Source organism: Eutrigla gurnardus, assembly GCF_963514095.1.
Source record: "Eutrigla gurnardus genome assembly, chromosome: 15".
Lineage (NCBI taxonomy): Eukaryota > Metazoa > Chordata > Actinopteri > Perciformes > Triglidae > Eutrigla > Eutrigla gurnardus.
The window spans coordinates 19,070,315-19,092,381 of NC_139938.1; the positions used below are offsets into that span (position 1 = coordinate 19,070,315).

The following is a 22,067-nucleotide window of genomic DNA, read 5'->3' on the forward strand; positions in this document are numbered from 1 at the left end:
TGTCCACCAATCAGAGCACACCACTCGTGTCTCCATTTTAAAGTTTAAATGGAGTTTCTAGGTGAAAGTATGGACGAGCAGAAGACGTTTGACTAAAAAAACTACATTTCCCACTACTAAATGTAGTTTTTAGTACATTCCTGTCCACCAATCAGAGCACACCACTCGTGTCTCCATTTTAAAGTTTAAATGGAGTTTCTAGGTGAAAATATGCCCTGAACTCAGCTGTCACTCAAGTACTACCGAGTACTAGCGAGTACTACCGAGTACTACCAAGTACTACCGAGTACTACTGAGTCTCAAGTACTGAGAACTACTAGGTACAATGTATTGTCAAACAGTTGAGTGCTTCGCACTCAACTGTTTCCCTGTACAGGTCACTGAACTCAGCTGTCACTCAAGTACTACCGAGTACTACCGAGTACTACTGAGACTCAAGTACTGAGAACTACTAGGTACAATGTATTGTAAAACAGTTGAGTGCTTCGCACTCAACTGTTAGCCAATACAGGTCACTTAACTCAGCTGTCACTCAAGTACTACCGAGTACTACCAAGTACTACCGAGTACTACTGAGTCTCAAGTACTGAGAACTACTAGGTACAATGTATTGTCAAACAGTTGAGTGCTTCGCACTCAACTGTTTCCCAGTACATGTCACTGAACTCAGCTGTCACTCAAGTACTACCGAGTACTACCAAGTACCACCGAGTACTACTGAGTCTCAAGTACTGAGAACTACTAGGTACAATGTATTGTCAAACAGTTGAGTGCTTCGCACTCAACTGTTTCCCTGTACAGGTCACTGAACTCAGCTGTCACTCAAGTACTACCAAGTACTACCGAGTACTACCAAGTACTACCGAGTACTACTGAGACTCAAGTACTGAGAACTACTAGGTACAATGTACTTGCAAACAGTTGAGTGCTTCGCACTCAACTGTATGCCAGTACTTGTGTCTCATTTTAAAGTTTAAATGGAGTGTCTAGGTGAAAGTATGGCTGAGCTGAAGAGGTTTGACTAAAAAAACTACGTATCCCACTACTAATGTAGTTTTAGTACATTCCTGTCCTCCAATCAGAGCACACCTGCTGTCAGTTATGAAGATCAGTGCCACACAGTGCTGTCACCATGGCAACGGCCCTTGCTGCGTGTGTATGACTGCTTTGGAGCGTCTCTCTGCTTCTCTCTATCGCTCAATTCCCCCTCTGCACATGGGTCCGAACAAAAGCATGCCACGCTCACACCGAAACTCCTATCGACAAAATTTTCGCACCGTTAGCGCCACCAGACTCGGCTGAAGACACTGATGACTTTTATTTTTTCCTAGTGTCAGAAATGTGGACGCTAGGGCGAGTTAGAAATGCTGTTCATATCAGGTTTCTTTGAAAATCTGCTTCTAAATTAACATTGGAGCGGATGACGAGAAAACCTGACTTGGCCGCGCTTAGAGGTTGCTAGTTCAAATTCTGTAAATCGCACAGACTTTTTGAGCACATTGTGAGAGACAGGACAAGTTTGTCTACAAAATTGGAAAATATCACGTCTGTAGAGTGAAGATTGTGGCCGGGAGGAGTTTGGAAAGGAAAAAGATCTGAGAAGCCCCCACACTCTAACTGATGATGTCACGCACTCTAGCCCAGAAGGTTCCGCGCAATACACACCCATTATAATCTCATGATTTCTCCCAAAACGATCATGGTCATTGAACAGTGATTGATCAAAAACTATATGAGCTATTGAAACGCGGATTGGCACACCAGCACACAAGACTTGTGTCTACGTTTTAGAGTTTAAATGGAGCTTCTAGGTGAAAGTATGCCTGTGCAGCAGGCGTTTGAAAAGCTACCTTTTCTGCTTTTTTTTTTTCGCTCGTCCCATTCATTTCAATGGGGAAATTTCGGTGGTTTTTCGCGACTTACGTCGCGAAAAATTAATATTCTGGACTTCTTTTTAGTAGCACACCGATCCCGATCAAGGCGCACGTTTTGATGTAACATTCGCGTAGGTGCTCGTTTTTGTTTGGCAGTTTTAGGGAATCAAAAAAAGGTAAGAAGAGGAATAATAATATGAAGAAAAAACACGCAGGATAACAATAGGTGGCTGTGCTTCGCACAGCCACCTACTGTTTGTCTCTGCAAACAGTAGGTGGCTGTGCTTAGCACTGCCTCCCTAACTAGAAAATTCCCCCGCCGGGAAATTTTGAGAGGGAGGCAGTGGGCCGCCGCCCGGGGGTAAAAGTTTAAAGTTTAAACGGAGTTTCTAGGTTAAAGTATGCCCGAGCAGACGACGTTTGACTAAAAAAACTACATTTCCCACTACTAAATGTAGTTTTTAGTACATTCCTGTCAACCAATCAGAGCACACCACTCGTGTCTCCATTTTAAAGTTTAAATGGAGTTTCTAGGTGAAAGTATGTCCGAGTAGAAGACGTTTGACTAAAAAAACTACATTTCCCATTACTAAATGTAGTTTTTAGTACATTCCTGTCCACCAATCAGAGCACACCACTCGTGTCTCCATTTTAAAGTTTAAATGGAGTTTCTAGGTGAAAATATGCCCTGAACTCAGCTGTCACTCAAGTACTACCGAGTACTAGCGAGTACTACCAAGTACTACCGAGTACTACTGAGTCTCAAGTACTGAGAACTACTAGGTACAATGTATTGTCAAACAGTTGAGTGCTTCGCACTCAACTGTTTCCCAGTACATGTCACTGAACTCAGCTGTCACTCAAGTACTACCGAGTACTACCAAGTACCACCGAGTACTACTGAGACTCAAGTACTGAGAACTAGTAGGTACAATGTATTGTAAAACAGTTGAGTGCTTCGCACTCAACTGTTTCCCAGTACATGTCACTGAACTCAGCTATCACTCAAGTACTACCGAGTACTACCAAGTACTACCGAGTACTACTGAGTCTCAAGTACTGAGAACTACTAGGTACAATGTATTGTCAAACAGTTGAGTGCTTCGCACTCAACTGTTTCCCAGTACATGTCACTGAACTCAGCTGTCACTCAAGTACTACCGAGTACTACCGAGTACTACCGAGTACTAGCGAGTACTAGCGAGTAGTACTGAGACTCAAGTACTGAGAACTACTAGGTACAATGTATTGTCAAACAGTTGAGTGCTTCGCACTCAACTGTTTCCCTGTACAGGTCACTGAACTCAGCTGTCACTCAAGTACTACCGAGTACTACCGAGTACTACTGAGACTCAAGTACTGAGAACTACTAGGTACAATGTATTGTAAAACAGTTGAGTGCGAAGCACTCAACTGTTAGCCAATACATGTCACTGAACTCAGCTGTCACTCAAGTACTACCGAGCACTACCGAGTACTACCGAGTACTAGCGAGTACTAGCGAGTACTACTGAGACTCAAGTACTGAGAACTACTAGGTACAGGTCACTGAACTCAGCTGTCACTCAAGTACTACCGAGTACTCCATTTTAAAGTTTAAATGGAGTTTCTAGGTGAAAGTATGGCTGAGCTGAAGAGGTTTGACTAAAAAAACTACATATCCCACTACTAATGTAGTTTTAGTACATTCCTGTCCTCCAATCAGAGCACACCTGCTGTCAGTTATGAAGATCAGTGCCACACAGTGCTGTCACCATGGCAACGGCCCTTGCTGCGTGTGTATGACTGCTTTGGAGCGTCTCTCTGCTTCTCTCTAACGCTCAATTCCCCCTCTGCGCATGGGTCCGAACAAAAGCATGCCACGCTCACACCGAAACTCCTATCGCCAAAATTTTCGCACCGTTAGCGCCACGAGACTCGGCTGAAGACACTGATGACTTTTATTTTTTCCTAGTGTCAGAAATGTGGACGCTAGGGCGAGTTAGAAATGCTGTTCATATCAGGTTTCTTTGAAAATCTGCTTCTAAATTAACATTGGAGCGGATGACGAGAAAACCTGACTTGGCCGCGCTTAGAGGTTGCTAGTTCAAATTCTGTAAATCGCACAGACTTTTTGAGCACATTGTGAGCGACAGGACAAGTTTGTCTACAAAATTGGAAAATATCACGTCTGTAGAGTGAAGATTGTGGCCGGGAGGAGTTTGGAAAGAAAAAAACACTGAGAAGCCCCCACACTCTAACTGATGATGTCACGCACTCTAGCCCAGAAGGTTCCGCGCAATACACACCCATTATAATCTCATGATTTCTCCCAAAACGATCATGGTCATTGAACAGTGATTGATCAAAAACTATATGAGCTATTGAAACGCGGATTGGCACACCAGCACACAAGACTTGTGTCTACGTTTTAGAGTTTAAATGGAGCTTCTAGGTGAAAGTATGCCTGTGCAGCAGGCGTTTGAAAAGCTACCTTTTCTGCTTTTTTTTTTTCGCTCGTCCCATTCATTTCAATGGGAAAATTTCGTTGGTTTTTCGCGACTAGCGTCGCGAAAAATTAATATTCTGGACATTTTTGAAGTAGCACACCGATCGCGATCAAGGCGCACGTTTTGATGTTACATTCGCGTAGGTGCTCGTTTTTGTTTGGTAGTTTTAGCGAATCAAAAAAAGCGGGTAAGAGGAAGAATAATAAGAAACTAGAAAATTCCCCCGCCGGGAAATTTTGAGAGGGAGGCAGTGGGCCGCCGCCCGGGGGTGTGTCTGTAAAAGTTTAAAGTTTAAATGGAGTTTCTAGGTGAAAGTATGGACGAGAAGAAGACGTTTGACTAAAAAAACTACATTTCCCACTACTAAATGTAGTTCTTAGTACATTCCTGTCCACCAATCAGAGCACACCACTCGTGTCTCCATTTTAAAGTTTAAATGGAGTTTCTAGGTGAAAGTATGACCGAGCAAAAGACGTTTGACTAAAAAAACTACATTTCCCACTACTAAATGTAGTTCTTAGTACATTCCTGTCCACCAATCAGAGCACACCACTCGTGTCTCCATTTTAAAGTTTAAATGGAGTTTCTAGGTGAAAGTATGGACGAGAAGAAGACGTTTGACTAAAAAAACTACATTTCCCACTACTAAATGTAGTTTTTAGTACATTCCTGTCCACCAATCAGAGCACACCACTCGTGTCTCCATTTTAAAGTTTAAATGGAGTTTCTAGGTGAAAGTATGTCCGAGTAGAAGACGTTTGACTAAAAAAACTACATTTCCCATTACTAAATGTAGTTTTTAGTACATTCCTGTCCACCAATCAGAGCACACCACTCGTGTCTCCATTTTAAAGTTTAAATGGAGTTTCTAGGTGAAAGTATGGACGAGAAGAAGACGTTTGACTAAAAAAACTACATTTCCCACTACTAAATGTAGTTCTTAGTACATTCCTATCCACCAATCAGAGCACACCACTCGTGTCTCCATTTTAAAGTTTAAATGGAGTTTCTGGGTGAAAGTATGGACGAGAAGAAGACGTTTGACTAAAAAAACTACATTTCCCACTACTAAATGTAGTTCTTAGTACATTCCTATCCACCAATCAGAGCACACCACTCGTGTCTCCATTTTAAAGTTTAAATGGAGTTTCTGGGTGAAAGTATGGACGAGAAGAAGACGTTTGACTAAAAAAACTACATTTCCCACTACTAAATGTAGTTCTTAGTACATTCCTGTCCACCAATCAGAGCACACTACTCGTGTCTCCATTTTAAAGTTTAAATGGAGTTTCTAGGTGAAAATATGCCCTGAACTCAGCTGTCACTCAAGTATTACCGAGTACTAGCGAGTACTAGCGAGTACTAGCGAGTACTACCGAGTACTACCAAGTACTACCGAGTACTACTGAGTCTCAAGTACTGAGAACTACTAGGTACAATGTATTGTCAAACAGTTGAGTGCTTCGCACTCAACTGTTTCCCTGTACAGGTCACTGAACTCAGCTGTCACTCAAGTACTAGCGAGTACTACCGAGTACTACCGAGTACTACTGAGTCTCAAGTACTGAGAACTACTAGGTACTATGTATTGTCAAACAGCTGAGCGCTTCGCGCTCAACTGTTTGCCAGTACATGTCACCGAGGTCAGCTGTCACTCAAGTACTACCAATTACTACCAAGTACTACCAAGAACTACAGAGTACTACTGAGACTCAAGTACTGAGAAATACTAGGTACTATGTATTGTCAAACAGTTGAGCGCTCCGCGCTCAACTGTATGCCAGTACATGTCACCAAGGTCAGCTGTCACTCAAGTACTACCAATTACTACCAAGTACTACAGAGACTCAAGTACTGAGAACTACTAGGTACTATGTATTGTCAAACAGCTTAGCGCTTCGCGCTCAACTGTTTGCCAGTACATGTCACCGAGGTCAGCTGTCACTCAAGTACTACCAATTACTACCAAGTACTACCAACTACTACAGAGTACTACTGAGACTCAAGTACTGAGAACTACTAGGTACTATGTATTGTCAAACAGTTGAGCGCTTCGCGCTCAACTGTATGCCAGTACATGTCACCGAGGTCAGCTGTCACTCAAGTACTACAAAGTACTACCAAGTACTAGGTACTATGTATTGTTTGAAAAACTACAACTCTGCCAGTCAGAGCGCACCTGCTATCACTTCGGAGTGAGACAGAGACAGTTAGTCTCCATTTTAAAGTTTAAATGTAGTTTCTAGGTGAAAGTATGGCTGAGTTGACGATGGACTACACTTCCCAAGGACTGCTCCTCTCTGTCCACCAATCAGAGCACACCTGCTGTGAGTTATGAAGCTCAAAGCCACAGGTGCTCCATCACCATAGCAACGCCCCTCTGCATGTGTGTGTCTGTGTCTGTGACTCTCGAAAGCCTCTATCTGTGTCTGAATTTCAGTTTTGTGCAGTCTCCGAACAAAAGCTTCCCACACTCACACCGAAAGTCCTATCGGCAAAATTTCCACACCGTTAGCGCCACAAGACTCTGATGAAGACACTGATGACTTTTACTTTTTCCTAGTGTCAGAAATGTGGACGCTAGGGCGAGTTAGAAATGCTGTTCGTTTCAGGTTTCTTTGAAAATCTGCTTCTAAATTAACATTAGAGCGGATGACGAAAAAAATGGACTTGGCCGCGCTTAGAGGTTGCTAGTTCAAATTCTGTAAATGTCACAGAGATTTTGAGCACATTGTGAGAGACAGGACAAGTTTCTCTACAAAATTGGAAAATATCACATCGGTAGAGTCAAGATTGTGGCCGGGAGGAGTTTGGAAAGGAAAAAAATCTGAGAAGCCCTCACACTCTAAGCGATGATGTCACGCACTCTAGCCCAGAAGGTTCCGCGCAATACACACCCATTATAAACTCATGATTTCTCCCAAAATGATCATGGTCATTGAACAGTGATTGATCAGAAACTATATGACCTATTGAAACGCGGATTGGCACACCCGGACACAAGACTTGTGTCTACGTTTTAGAGTTTAAATGGAGTTTCTAGGTGAAAGTATGACTGAGCAGCAGGCGTTTGAAAAGCTACCTTTTCTGCTTTTTTTTTTTCTTTTTTTTTCGCTCGTCCCATTCATTCCTATGGGATTTTTTGAGGTGGTTTTTCGCGACTTACGTCGCGAAAAATTAATATTCTGGACTTCTTTTAAGTAGCACACCGATCCCGATCAAGCCGCACGTTTTGATGTTACATTCGCCTAGGTGCTCGTTTTTGTTCGGTAGGAGTAGCGAATCAAAAAAACGGGAGGAGGAATAATAAGAAAAAACGCGCAGGAGAACAATAGGTGGCTGTGCTTCGCACAGCCACCTACTGTTTGTACCTACAAACAGTAGGTGGCTGTGCTTAGCACTGCCTCCCTAAAAACACGCAGGATAACAATAGGTGGCTGTGCTTCGCACAGCCACCTACTGTTTGTCTCTGCAAACAGTAGGTGGCTGTGCTTAGCACTGCCTCCCTAACTAGAAAATTCCCCCGCCGGGAAATTTTGAGAGGGAGGCAGTGGGACGCCGCCCGGGGGCGTGTCTGTAAAAGTTTAAAGTTTAAACGGAGTTTCTAGGTGAAAGAATGACCGAGCGGAAGACGTTTGACTAAAAAAACTAAATTTCCCACTACTAAATGTAGTTTTTAGTACATTCCTGTCCACCAATCAGAGCACACCACTCGTGTCTCCATTTTAAAGTTTAAATGGAGTTTCTAGGTGAAAGTATGGACGAGAAGAAGACGTTTGACTAAAAAAACTACATTTCCCACTACTAAATGTAGTTCTTAGTACATTCCTGTCCACCAATCAGAGCACATCACTCGTGTCTCCATTTTAAAGTTTAAATGGAGTTTCTGGGTGAAAGTATGCCCGAGCAGACGACGTTTGACTAAAAAAACTACATTTCCCACTACTAAATGTAGTTCTTAGTACATTCCTGTCCACCAATCAGAGCACACCACTCGTGTCTCCATTTTAAAGTTTAAACGGAGTTTCTAGGTGAAAGTATGCCCGAGCAGAAGAGGTTTGACTAAAAAACTACATATCCCACTACTAAATGTAGTTCTTAGTACATTCCTGTCCACCAATCAGAGCACACCACTCGTGTCTCCATTTTAATGTTTAAATGGAGTTTCTAGGTGAAAGTATGGACGAGAAGGAGACGTTTGACTACAAAAACTACATTTCCCACTACTAAATGTAGTTCTTAGTACATTCCTGTCCACCAATCAGAGCACACCACTCGTGTCTCCATTTTAAAGTTTAAATGGAGTTTCTAGGTGAAAGTATGGACGAGAAGAAGACGTTTGACTAAAAAAACTACATTTCCCACTACTAAATGTAGTTCTTAGTACATTCCTGTCCACCAATCAGAGCACACCACTCGTGTCTCCATTTTAAAGTTTAAATGGAGTTTCTGGGTGAAAGTATGGACGAGAAGAAGACGTTTGACTAAAAAAACTACATTTCCCACTACTAAATGTAGTTCTTAGTACATTCCTGTCCACCAATCAGACCACACCACTCGTCTCTCCATTTTAAAGTTTAAATGGAGTTTCTAGGTGAAAATATGCCCTGAACTCAGCTGTCACTCAAGTATTACCGAGTACTAGCGAGTACTAGCGAGTACTAGCGAGTACTACCGAGTACTACCAAGTACTACCGAGTACTACTGAGTCTCAAGTACTGAGAACTACTAGGTACAATGTATTGTCAAACAGTTGAGTGCTTCGCACTCAACTGTTTCCCTGTACAGGTCACTGAACTCAGCTGTCACTCAAGTACTAGCGAGTACTACCGAGTACTACCGAGTACTACCGAGTACTACTGAGTCTCAAGTACTGAGAACTACTAGGTACAATGTATTGTCAAACAGTTGAGTGCTTCTTACTCAACTGTTTCCCTGTACAGGTCACTGAACTCAGCTGTCACTCAAGTACTACCGAGTACTACCGAGTACTACCGAGTACTACTGAGTCTCAAGTACTGAGAACTACTAGGTACAATGTATTGTCAAACAGTTGAGTGCTTCGCACTCAACTGTTTCCCTGTACAGGTCACTGAACTCAGCTGTCACTCAAGTACTACCGAGTACTACCGAGTACTACCAAGTACTACCGAGTACTACTGAGACTCAAGTACTGAGAACTACTAGGTACAATGTACTTGCAAACAGTTGAGTGCTTCGCACTCAACTGTATGCCAGTACTTGTGTCTCATTTTAAAGTTTAAATGGAGTGTCTAGGTGAAAGTATGGACGAGCAGAAGAGGTTTGACTAAAAAAACTACATATCCCACTACTAATGTAGTTTTAGTACATTCCTGTCCTCCAATCAGAGCACACCTGCTGTCAGTTATGAAGATCAGTGCCACACAGTGCTGTCACCATGGCAACGGCCCTTGCTGGATGTGTATGACTGCTTTGGAGCGTCTCTCTGCTTCTCTCTATCGCTCAATTCCCCCTCTGCGCATGGGTCCGAACAAAAGCATGCCCGCTCACACCGAAACTCCTTTCGCTAAAATGTTCGCACCGTTAGCGCCACAAGACTCGGCTGAAGACACTGATGACTTTTATTTTTTCCTAGTGTCAGAAATGTGGACGCTAGGGCGAGTTAGAAATGCTGTTCAGATCAGGTTTCTTTGAAAATCTGCTTCTAAATTAACATTGGAGCGGATGACGAGAAAACCTGACTTGGCCGCGCTTAGAGGTTGCTAGTTCAAATTCTGTAAATCGCACAGACTTTTTGAGCACATTGTGAGCGACAGGACAAGTTTGTCTACAAAATTGGAAAATATCACGTCTGTAGAGTGAAGATTGTGGCCGGGAGGAGTTTGGAAAGGAAAAAGATCTGAGAAGCCCCCACACTCTAACTGATGATGTCACGCACTCTAGCCCAGAAGGTTCCGCGCAATACACACCCATTGAAATCTCAGGATTTCTCCCAAAACGATCATGGTCATTGAACAGTCATTGATCAAAAACTATATGAGCTATTGAAACGCGGATTGGCACACCAGCACACAAGACTTGTGTCTACGTTTTAGAGTTTAAATGGAGTTTCTAGCTGAAAGTATGACTGAGCAGCAGGCGTTTGAAAAGCTACATTTTCTGTTTAGTTTTTTTCGCTCGTCCCATTCATTTCAATGGGGAAATTTCAGTGGTTTTTCGCGACTTACGTCGCGAAAAATTAATATTCTGGACATTTTTGAAGTAGCACACCGATCCCGATCAAGGCGCACGTTTTGATGTTACATTCGCGTAGGTGCTCGTTTTTGTTTGGCAGTTTTAGCGAATCAAAAAAAGGTAAGAAGAGGAAGAATAAGAAGAAACTAGAAAATTCCCCCGCCGGGAAATTTTGAGAGGGAGGCAGTGGGCCGCCGCCCGGGGGTGTGTCTGTAAAAGTTTAAAGTTTAAACGGAGTTTCTAGGTGAAAGAATGACCGAGCAGACGACGTTTTACTCAAAAAACTACATTTTCCACTACTAAATGTAGTTCTTAGTACATTCCTGTCCACCAGTCAGAGCACACCACTCGTGTCTCCATTTTAAAGTTTAAATGGAGTTTCTAGGTGAAAGTATGGACGAGAAGAAGACGTTTGACTAAAAAAACTACATTTCCCACTACTAAATGTAGTTCTTAGTACATTCCTGTCCACCAATCAGAGCACACCACTCGTGTCTCCATTTTAAAGTTTAAATGGAGTTTCTAGGTGAAAATATGCCCTGAACTCAGCTGTCACTCAAGTACTACCGAGTACTAGCGAGTACTACCGAGTACTACCAAGTACTACCGAGTACTACTGAGTCTCAAGTACTGAGAACTACTAGGTACAATGTATTGTCAAACAGTTGAGTGCTTCGCACTCAACTGTTTCCCAGTACATGTCACTGAACTCAGCTGTCACTCAAGTACTACCGAGTACTACCAAGTACCACCGAGTACTACTGAGACTCAAGTACTGAGAACTACTAGGTACAATGTATTGTCAAACAGTTGAGTGCTTCGCACTCAACTGTTTCCCAGTACATGTCACTGAACTCAGCTGTCACTCAAGTACTACCGAGTACTACCAAGTACCACCGAGTACTACTGAGACTCAAGTACTGAGAACTACTAGGTACAATGTATTGTCAAACAGTTGAGTGCTTCGCACTCAACTGTTTCCCTGTACAGGTCACTGAACTCAGCTGTCACTCAAGTACTACCGAGCACTACCGAGTACTAGCGAGTACTACTGAGACTCAAGTACTGAGAACTACTAGGTACAGGTCACTGAACTCAGCTGTCACTCAAGTACTACCGAGTACTCCATTTTAAAGTTTAAATGGAGTTTCTAGGTGAAAGTATGGCTGAGCTGAAGAGGTTTGACTAAAAAAACTACATATCCCACTACTAATGTAGTTTTAGTACATTCCTGTCCTCCAATCAGAGCACACCTGCTGTCAGTTATGAAGATCATTGCCACACAGTGCTGTCACCATGGCAACGGCCCTTGCTGCGTGTGTATGACTGCTTTGGAGCGTCTCTCTGCTTCTAATTATCGCTCAATTCCCCCTCTGCGCATGGGTCCGAACAAAAGCATGCCACGCTCACACCGAAACTCCTATCGCCAAAATGTTCGCACCGTTAGCGCCACAAGACTCGGCTGAAGACACTGATGACTTTTATTTTTTCCTAGTGTCAGAAATGTGGACGCTAGGGCGAGTTAGAAATGCTGTTCAGATCAGGTTTCTTTGAAAATCTGCTTCTAAATTAACATTGGAGCGGATGACGAGAAAACCTGACTTGGCCGCGCTTAGAGGTTGCTAGTTCAAATTCTGTAAATCGCACAGACTTTTTGAGCACATTGTGAGAGACAGGACAAGTTTCTCTACAAAATTGGAAAATATCACGTCTGTAGAGTGAAGACTGTGGCCGGGAGGAGTTTGGAAAGAAAAATCTACTGAGAAGCCCCCACACTCTAACTGATGATGTCACGCACTCTAGCCCAGAAGGTTCCGCGCAATACACACCCATTATAATCTCATGATTTCTCCCAAAACGATCATGGTCATTGAACAGTGATTGATCAAAAACTATATGAGCTATTGAAACGCGGATTGGCACACCAGCACACAAGACTTGTGTCTACGTTTTAGAGTTTAAATGGAGTTTCTAGGTGAAAGTATGACTGCGCAGCAGGCGTTTGAAAAGCTACATTTTCTGCTTTTTTTTTTTCGCTCGTCCCATTCATTTCAATGGGAAAATTTCGTTGGTTTCGTTGGTTTACGTCGCGAAAAATTAATATTCTGGACATTTTTGAAGTAGCACACCGATCCCGATCAAGGCGCACGTTTTGATGTTACATTCGCGTAGGTGCTCGTTTTTGTTTGGCAGTTTTAGGGAATCAAAAAAAAAGAGGAAGAGGAATAATAAGAAGAAACTAGAAAATTCCCCCGCCGGGAAATTTTGAGAGGGAGGCAGTGGGCCGCCGCCCGGGGGTAAAAGTTTAAAGTTTAAACGGAGTTTCTAGGTGAAAGTATGCCCGAGCAGACGACGTTTGACTAAAAAAACTACATTTCCCATTAATAAATGTAGTTTTTAGTACCTTCCTGTCCACCAATCAGAGCACACCACTCGTGTCTCCATTTTAAAGTTTAAATGGAGTTTCTAGGTGAAAGTATGACCGAGCAAAAGACGTTTGACTAAAAAAACTACATTTCCCACTACTAAATGTAGTTCTTAGTACATTCCTGTCCACCAATCAGAGCACACCACTCGTGTCTCCATTTTAAAGTTTAAATGGAGTTTCTAGGTGAAAATATGCCCGGAACTCAGCTGTCACTCAAGTACTACCGAGTACTAGCGAGTACTAGCGAGTACTAGCGAGTACTACCGAGTACTACTGAGTCTCAAGTACTGAGAACTACTAGGTACATTGTATTGTCAATCAGTTGAGTGCTTCGCACTCAACTGTTTCCCTGTACAGGTCACTGAACTCAGTTGTCACTCAAGTACTAGCGAGTACTAGCGAGTACTACCAAGTACTACCGAGTACTACTGAGTCTCAAGTACTGAGAACTACTAGGTACAATGTATTGTCAAACAGTTGAGTGCTTCGCACTCAACTGTTTCCCAGTACATGTCACTGAACTCAGCTGTCACTCAAGTACTACCGAGTACTACCAAGTACTACCGAGTACTACTGAGTCTCAAGTACTGAGAACTACTAGGTACAATGTATTGTCAAACAGTTGAGTGCTTCGCACTCAACTGTTTCCCAGTACATGTCACTGAACTCAGCTGTCACTCAAGTACTACCGAGTACTACCAAGTACCACCGAGTACTACTGAGTCTCAAGTACTGAGAACTACTAGGTACAATGTATTGTCAAACAGTTGAGTGCTTCGCACTCAACTGTTTCCCTGTACAGGTCACTGAACTCAGCTGTCACTCAAGTACTACCGAGTACTACCGAGTACTACCAAGTACTACCGAGTACTACTGAGACTCAAGTACTGAGAACTACTAGGTACAATGTACTTGCAAACAGTTGAGTGCTTCGCACTGGCATACAAGTACTTGTGTCTCATTTTAAAGTTTAAATGGAGTGTCTAGGTGAAAGTATGGCTGAGCTGAAGAGGTTTGACTAAAAAAAACTACATATCCCACTACTAATGTAGTTTTAGTACATTCCTGTCCTCCAATCAGAGCCCACCTGCTGTCAGTTATGAAGATCAGTGCCACACAGTGCTGTCACCATGGCAACGGCCCTTGCTGCGTGTGTATGACTGCTTTGGAGCGTCTGTCTGCTTCTCTCTATCGCTCAATTCCCCCTCTGCGCATGGGTCCGAACAAAAGCATGCCACGCTCACACCGAAACTCCTATCGCCAAAATTTTCGCACCGTTAGCGCCACAAGACTCGGCTGAAGACACTGATGACTTTTATTTTTTCCTAGTGTCAGAAATGTGGACGCTAGGGCGAGTTAGAAATGCTGTTCAGATCAGGTTTCTTTGAAAATCTGCTTCTAAATTAACATTGGAGCGGATGACGAGAAAACCTGACTTGGCCGCGCTTAGAGGTTGCTAGTTCAAATTCTGTAAATCGCACAGACTTTTTGAGCACATTGTGAGAGACAGGACAAGTTTGTCTACAAAATTGGAAAATATCACGTCTGTAGAGTGAAGACTGTGGCCGGGAGGAGTTTGGAAAGAAAAATCTACTGAGAAGCCCCCACACTCTAACTGATGATGTCACGCACTCTAGCCCAGAAGGTTCCGCGCAATACACACCCATTGAAATCTCAGGATTTCTCCCAAAACGATCATGGTCATTGAACAGTGATTGATCAAAAACTATATGAGCTATTGAAACGCGAATTGACACACCAAGACAGAAGACTTGTGTCTACGTTTTAGAGTTTAAATGGAGTTTCTAGGTGAAAGTATGACTGAGCAGCAGGCGTTTGAAAAGCTACATTTTCTGCTTTTTTTTTTTCGCTCGTCCCATTCAAGTCAATGGGAAAATTTCGTTGGTTTTTCGCGACTAGCGTCGCGAAAAATTAATATTCTGGACATTTTTTAAGTAGCACACCGATGTCGATCAAGGCGCACGTTTTGATGTTACATTTGCGTAGGTGCTCGTTTTTTTTCGGTACGAGTAGGAAATCAAAAAAAGTAAGAAGAGGAATAATAATAAGAAAAAACACGCAGGATTTTAATAGGTGGCTGTGCTTCGCACAGCCACCTACTGTTTGTCTCTGCAAACAGTAGGTGGCTGTGCTTAGCACTGCCTCCCTAAAAACACGTCGGATTTCAATAGGTGGCTGTGCTTCGCACAGCCACCTACTGTTTGTCTCTGCAAACAGTAGGTGGCTGTGCTTAGCACTGCCTCCCTAACTAGAAAATTCCCCCGCCGGGAAATTTTGAGAGGGAGGCAGTGGGCCGCCGCCCGGGGGTAAAAGTTTAAAGTTTAAACGGAGTTTCTAGGTGAAAGAATGACCGAGCAGAAGACGTTTGACTAAAAAAACTACATTTCCCACTACTAAATGTAGTTTTTAGTACATTCCTGTCCACCAATCAGAGCACACCACTCGTGTCTCCATTTTAAAGTTTAAATGGAGTTTCTAGGTGAAAGTATGGACGAGAAGAAGACGTTTGACTAAAAAAACTACATTTCCCACTACTAAATGTAGTTCTTAGTACATTCCTGTCCACCAATCATAGCACACCACTCGTGTCTCCATTTTAAAGTTTAAATGGAGTTTCTAGGTGAAAGTATGACCAAGCAAAAGACGTTTGACTAAAAAAACTACATTTCCCACTACTAAATGTAGTTTTTAGTACATTCCTGTCCACCAATCAGAGCACACCACTCGTGTCTCCATTTTACAGTTTAAATGGAGTTTCTAGGTGAAAATATGCCCTGAACTCAGCTGTCACTCAAGTACTACCGAGTACTAGCGAGTACTACCGAGTACTACCAAGTACTACCGAGTACTACTGAGGCTCAAGTACTGAGAACTACTAGATACAATGTATTGTCAAACAGTTGAGTGCTTCGCACTCAACTGTTTCCCTGTACAGGTCACTGAACTCAGCTGTCACTCAAGTACTAGCGAGTACTACCGAGTACTACCGAGTACTACTGAGACTCAAGTACTGAGAACTACTAGGTACAATGTATTGTCAAACAGTTGAGTGCTTCGCACTCAACTGTTTCCCTGTACATGTCACTGAACTCAGCTGTCACTCAAGTACTACCGAGTACTACCGAGTACTACCAAGTACTACCGAGTACTACTGAGTCTCAAGTACTGAGAACTACTAGGTACAATGTATTGTCAAACAGTTGAGTGCTTCGCACTCAACTGTTTCCCAGTACATGTCACTGAACTCAGCTGTCACTCAAGTACTACCGAGTACTACCAAGTACCACCGAGTACTACTGAGACTCAAGTACTGAGAACTAGTAGGTACTATGTACTTGCAAACAGTTGAGTGCTTCGCACTCAACTGTTTCCCAGTACATGTCACTGAACTCAGCTGCCACTCAAGTACTACCGAGTACTAGCGAGTACTAGCGAGTAGTACTGAGACTCAAGTACTGAGAACTACTAGGTACAATGTATTGTCAAACAGTTGAGTGCTTCGCACTCAACTGTTTCCCTGTACAGGTCACTGAACTCAGCTGTCACTCAAGTACTACCGAGTACTACCGAGTACTACTGAGACTCAAGTACTGAGAACTACTAGGTACAATGTATTGTAAAACAGTTGAGTGCTTCGCACTCAACTGTTAGCCAATACATGTCACTGAACTCAGCTGTCACTCAAGTACTACCGAGCACTACCGAGTACTACCGAGTACTACCGAGTACTAGCGAGTACTACTGAGACTCAAGTACTGAGAACTACTAGGTACAGGTCACTGAACTCAGCTGTCACTCAAGTACTACCGAGTACTCCATTTTAAAGTTTAAATGGAGTTTCTAGGTGAAAGTATGGCTGAGCTGAAGAGGTTTGACTAAAAAAACTACATATCCCACTACTAATGTAGTTTTAGTACATTCCTGTCCTCCAATCAGAGCACACCTGTCAGTTATGAAGATCAGTGCCACACAGTGCTGTCACCATGGCAACGGCCCTTGCTGCGTGTGTATGACTGCTTTGGAGCGTCTCTCTGCCTCTCTCTATCGCTCAATTCCCCCTCTGCGCATGGGTCCGAACAAAAGCATGCCACGCTCACACCGAAACTCCTATCGCCAAAATTTTCGCACCGTTAGCGCCACGAGACTCGGCTGAAGACACTGATGACTTTTATTTTTTCCTAGTGTCAGAAATGTGGACGCTAGGGCGAGTTAGAAATGTTGTTCAGATCAGGTTTCTTTGAAAATCTGCTTCTAAATTAACATTAGAGCGGATGACGAGAAAACCTGACTTGGCCGCGCTTAGAGGTTGCTAGTTCAAATTCTGTAAATCGCACAGACTTTTTGAGCACATTGTGAGAGACAGGACAAGTTTGTCTACAAAATTGGAAAAAATCACGTCTGTAGAGTGAAGATTGTGGCCGGGAGGAGTTTGGAAAGGAAAAAGATCTGAGAAGCCCCCACACTCTAACTGATGATGTCACGCACTCTAGCCCAGAAGGTTCCGCGCAATACACACCCATTATAATCTCACGATTTCTCCCAAAACGATCATGGTCATTGAACAGTGATTGATCAAAAACTATATGAGCTATTGAAACGCGGATTGACACACCAGGACACAAGACTTGTGTCTACGTTTTAGAGTTTAAATGGAGTTTCTAGGTGAAAGTATGACTGAGCAGCAGGCGTTTGAAAAGCTACCTTTTCTGCTTTGTTTTTTTCGCTCATTTTTTACTAATCCCATTCATTTCAATGGGGAAATTTCGGTGGTTTTTCGCGACTTACGTCGCGAAAAATTAATATTCTGGACTTCTTTTAAATAGCACACCGATCCCGATCAAGGCGCACGTTTTGATGTAACATTCGCGTAGGTGCTCGTTTTTGTTTGGCAGTTTTAGGGAATCAAAAAAAAAGAGGAAGAGGAAGAATAAGAAACTAGAAAATTCCCCCGCCGGGAAATTTTGAGAGGGAGGCAGTGGGCCGCCGCCCGGGGGTAAAAGTTTAAAGTTTAAACGGAGTTTCTAGGTGAAAGTATGCCCGAGCAGACGACGTTTGACTAAAAAAACTACATTTCCCATTACTAAATGTAGTTTTTAGTACCTTCCTGTCCACCAATCAGAGCACACCACGCGTGTCTCCATTTTAAAGTTTAAACGGAGTTTCTAGGTGAAAGTATGACCGAGCAGAAGAGGTTTGACTAAAAAAACTACATTTCCCACTATTAAATGTAGTTTTTAGTACATTCCTGTCCACCAATCAGAGCACACCACTCGTGTCTCCATTTTAAAGTTTAAATGGAGTTTCTGGGTGAAAGTATGGACGAGAAGAAGACGTTTGACTAAAAAAACTACATTTCACACTACTAAATGTAGTTCTTAGTACATTCCTGTCCACCAATCAGAGCACACCACTCGTGTCTCCATTTTAAAGTTTAAATGGAGTTTCTAGGTGAAAGTATGACCGAGCAGAAGACGTTTGACTAAAAAAACTACATTTCCCAATACTAAATGTAGTTTTTAGTACATTCCTGTCCACCAATCAGAGCACACCACTCATGTCTCCATTTCAAAGTTTAAATGGAGTTTCTAGGTGAAAATATGCCCTGAACTCAGCTGTCACTCAAGTACTACCGAGTACTAGCGAGTACTACCGAGTACTACCAAGTACTACCGAGTACTACTGAGTCTCAAGTACTGAGAACTACTAGGTACAATGTATTGTCAAACAGTTGAGTGCTTCGCACTCAACTGTTTCCCTGTACAGGTCACTGAACTCAGCTGTCACTCAAGTACTAGCGAGCACTACCGAGTACTACCGAGTACTACCGAGTACTACTGAGTCTCAAGTACTGAGAACTACTAGGTACAATGTATTGTCAAACAGTTGAGTGCTTCGCACTCAACTGTTTCCCTGTACAGGTCACTGAACTCAGCTGTCACTCAAGTACTACCGAGTACTACCAAGTACTACCGAGTACTACTGAGACTCAAGTACTGAGAACTACTAGGTACAATGTACTTGCAAACAGTTGAGTGCTTCGCACTCAACTGTTTCCCTGTACAGGTCACTGAACTCAGCTGCCACTCAAGTACTACCGAGTACTAGCGAGTACTACCGAGTACTACTGAGACTCAAGTACTGAGAACTACTAGGTACAGGTCACTGAACTCAGCTGTCACTCAAGTACTACCGAGTACTCCATTTTAAAGTTTAAATGGAGTTTCTAGGTGAAAGTATGGCTGAGCTGAAGAGGTTTGACTAAAAAAACTACATATCCCACTACTAATGTAGTTTTAGTACATTCCTGTCCTCCAATCAGAGCACACCTGCTGTCAGTTATGAAGATCAGTGCCACACAGTGCTGTCACCATGGCAACGGCCCTTGCTGCGTGTGTATGACTGCTTTGGAGCGTCTCTCTGCTTCTCTCTATCGCTCAATTCCCCCTCTGCGCATGGGTCCGAACAAAAGCATGCCACGCTCACACCGAAACTCCTATCGCCAAAATTTTCGCACCGTTAGCGCCACAAGACTCGGCTGAAGACACTGATGACTTTTATTTTTTCCTAGTGTCAGAAATGTGGACGCTAGGGCGAGTTAGAAATGCTCTTCATATCAGGTTTCTTTGAAAATCTGCTTCTAAATTAACATTGGAGCGGATGACGAGAAAACCTGACTTGGCCGCGCTTAGAGGTTGCTAGTTCAAATTCTGTAAATCGCACAGACTTTTTGAGCACATTGTGAGCGACAGGACAAGTTTGTCTACAAAATTGGAAAATATCACGTCTGTAGAGTGAAGATTGTGGCCGGGAGGAGTTTGGAAAGGAAAAAGATCTGAGAAGCCCCCACACTCTAAGCGATGATGTCACGCACTCTAGCCCAGAAGGTTCCGCGCAATACACACCCATTGAAATCTCAGGATTTCTCCCAAAACGATCATGGTCATTGAACAGTGATTGATCAAAAACTATATGAGCTATTGAAACGCGGATTGACACACCAGGACACAAGACTTGTGTCTACGTTTTAGAGTTTAAATGGAGTTTCTAGGTGAAAGTATGCCTGCGCAGCAGGCGTTTGAAAAGCTACAATTTCTGCTTTTTTTTTTTCGTCCGTCCCATTCATTCCTATGGGAGTTTTTGAGGTGGTTTTTCGCGACTTACGTCGCGAAAAATTAATATTCTGGACTTCTTTTTAGTAGCACACCGATCCCGATCAAGGCGCACGTTTTGATGTTACATTTGCGTAGGTGCTCGTTTTTTTTCGGTACGAGTAGGAAATCAAAAAAAGTAAGAAGAGGAATAATAATAAGAAAAAACACGCAGGATTTTAATAGGTGGCTGTGCTTCGCACAGCCACCTACTGTTTGTCTCTGCAAACAGTAGGTGGCTGTGCTTAGCACTGCCTCCCTAACTAGAAAATTCCCCCGCCGGGAAATTTTGAGAGGGAGGCAGTGGGCCGCCGCCCGGGGGTAAAAGTTTAAAGTTTAAACGGAGTTTCTAGGTGAAAGTATGCCCGAGCAGACGACGTTTGACTAAAAAAACTACATTTCCCATTACTAAATGTAGTTTTTAGTACCTTCCTGTCCACCAATCAGAGCACACCACTCGTGTCTCCATTTTAAAGTTTAAATGGAGTTTCTAGGTGAAAGTATGGCTGAGTTGAAGACGTTTGACTAAAAAAACTACATTTCCCACTACTAAATGTAGTTTTAGTACATTCCTGTCCACCAATCAGAGCACACCACTCGTCTCTCCATTTTAAAGTTTAAATGGAGTTTCTAGGTGAAAGTATGTCCGAATAGAAGACGTTTGACTAAAAAAACTACATTTCCCACTACTAAATGTAGTTCTTAGTACATTCCTGTCCACCAATCAGAGCACACCACTCGTGTCTCCATTTTAAAGTTTAAATGGAGTTTCTAGGTGAAAGTATGGACGAGAAGAAGACGTTTGACTAAAAAAACTACATTTCCCACTACTAAATGTAGTTCTTAGTACATTCCTGTCCACCAATCAGAGCACACCACTCGTGTCTCCATTTTAAAGTTTAAATGGAGTTTCTGGGTGAAAGTATGGACGAGAAGAAGACGTTTGACTAAAAAAACTACATTTCCCACTACTAAATGTAGTTCTTAGTACATTCCTGTCCACCAATCAGAGCACACCACTCGTGTCTCCATTTCAAAGTTTAAACGGAGTTTCTAGGTGAAAATATGCCCTGAACTCAGCTGTCACTCAAGTACTACCGAGTACTAGCGAGTACTAGCGAGTACTAGCGAGTACTACCGAGTACTACCAAGTACTACCGAGTACTACTGAGTCTCAAGTACTGAGAACTACTAGGTACAATGTATTGTCAAACAGTTGAGTGCTTCGCACTCAACTGTTTCCCTTACAGGTCACTGAACTCAGCTGTCACTCAAGTACTAGCGAGTACTAGCGAGTACTAGCGAGTACTACCAAGTACTAACGAGTACTACTGAGTCTCAAGTACTGAGAACTACTAGGTACAATGTATGGTCAAACAGTTGAGTGCTTCGCACTCAACTGTTTCCCAGTACATGTCATTGAACTCAGCTGCCACTCAAGTACTACCGAGTACTACCGAGTACTACCGAGTACTACCGAGTACTAGCGAGTAGTACTGAGACTCAAGTACTGAGAACTACTAGGTACAGGTCACTGAACTCAGCTGTCACTCAAGTACTACCGACTACTCCATTTTAAAGTTTAAATGGAGTTTCTAGGTGAAAGTATGGCTGAGCTGAAGAGGTTTGACTAAAAAAACTACATATCCCACTACTAATGTAGTTTTAGTACATTCCTGTCCTCCAATCAGAGCACACCTGCTGTCAGTTATGAAGATCAGTGCCACACAGTGCTGTCACCATGGCAACGGCCCTTGATGCGTGTGTATGACTGCTTTGGAGCGTCTCTCTGCTTCTCTCTATCGCTCAATTCCCCCTCTGTGCATGGGTCCGAACAAAAGCATGCCACGCTCACACCGAAACTCCTATCGCCAAAATTTTCGCACCGTTA

The 22,067-nt window shown here is 42.9% G+C and overlaps 1 protein-coding gene across 1 annotated transcript in view; it reads left to right on the forward strand.

The window, feature by feature from the left end:
- The window catches only part of ttc3 (tetratricopeptide repeat domain 3), a gene marked incomplete at its 3' end in the record, with an annotated part of 108,572 nt that overhangs the window by 9,601 nt on the left and 76,904 nt on the right, over positions 1–22,067 (forward strand). The gene's annotated exons all lie outside the window — the stretch shown is intronic.